We start from the raw sequence: 1524 nt of genomic DNA, 5'->3' as shown, positions 1-1524 counted from the left end.
TGGATATTGAACTAGTCAATGCATGTTGAGAAAGCCTTTCGAAGATATTCGAATGGACAGTCCCTTATCGCCATTGGGCGCAGAAGTGCGGAGCATAAGGCGAACTAGGATTGGTGAAATGATCCTAGTCTTAAAGGAAGATGCTGAGCAAAAGGGCGCAGTCTATAAACAACCAGCACAAGAAGTACTTGGCGACGAGGTCAAAGCGAATCTCCAGTGTAAAAATTTAGATGAATAGATGATGCAGTGGAAGTACCGGTTGCCCTCAAAGAGCAGTGTGACATCGACGTAAGCCACCCACCTCAGAAAAGGCCCGCAGTAGACTGGCCATTACACAAAAAAGTTTTGTAGTAAAATTCAACGGGGCACCCCTAGATATATGCCGTAGGGTAAGAAAAACGCTCTCTCAAAATTTCAACTCATTTGGTTGCTCCCCCAGCTGGTGCATTCAATTCGTAATTTGTATGGAATATCCGTTTCAAATATATTGAAAATTGACCATATGTTACTGTTTCGTTCCGTATACCTATTAATCGCGTTCAATTGAGCTCAGAATGACAAATTCACTAGTTGATACCCTAATGAACATAGTTGCAGTAGGTTATATCTGGGTTTAGGCTCATTTTCATTAACCTTCCAGTTGTTGAAAGTTAGGCTTAGATCATCGCTTTCGTACAATCACATAATAGAAATATAAGTAGTAGAACGCTAGTGGCGCTGTTATCACAAAATTGAATTATTTTATTGTTATCTGCTGTTGAAGTTTTTGATTGCTTGTTTAGTGCCATATTGTAGAGAATGTTTTATTTTGGTCGAAAAAAATGATTTGGCACTTATAGACCCGGTACTCAAGCTGTCAGAGCGTGGCAATTTAGATGTTGGTCACACGAACAGTCACGACATTAGCGTTCTACGGCTAATGCTTCTACTAATCACATAAGGTACAGTGGGGGAAGTGTATCAGTGGGGTAAGTGGATCATTTGTCAATATAAAGCCTAAATATTTGGATATGTTGAATGTTTTCGCACCATTGCTTCGTTTTAGGTTATATTCTTACGCCCACACTGATACTATTGCAAAACTGGTACTACACGTACACTAACACAAGCAAACTTGTTAGCTGCAAAAAGTAATTAATTTGAAAATTCTTTTCCATCAATCAAAAATCCATTGTATCTCTGTCTAAAATCAAATTCTATTATTTTTTTCGACACATGGTGAGCATTTCAGTTCTAATTGAATGAATCACAATGAAAAATAAGTCATTTTTATGAATAAATACAAATATATTGGACATGGTACACTTACCCCTACTTTTTAGAGGGGTGGGGTAAGTGGATCAAGAATAATTATCATTTATTGGCAGACTGCTTACGAGAATTTTAATAAGCTTTAATACCCGCAAATGTTGTTTTCCTTTATTTTGTTCCATTCCCAGCTTGAATTTGTTAAATTGACCATAGAAAATTTGAATTAATCCACCTAAAAGTTTTTTTAACCTTTCTGGTATAAAAAAAAATATA

Source organism: Aedes aegypti, unplaced genomic scaffold (genome assembly GCF_002204515.2).
Source record: "Aedes aegypti strain LVP_AGWG unplaced genomic scaffold, AaegL5.0 Primary Assembly AGWG_AaegL5_hic_scaff_489_PBJ_arrow, whole genome shotgun sequence".
NCBI lineage: Eukaryota > Metazoa > Arthropoda > Insecta > Diptera > Culicidae > Aedes > Aedes aegypti.
The sequence above is the reverse complement of the archived record's forward strand: the minus strand, read 5'-3'. Positions refer to the sequence as shown.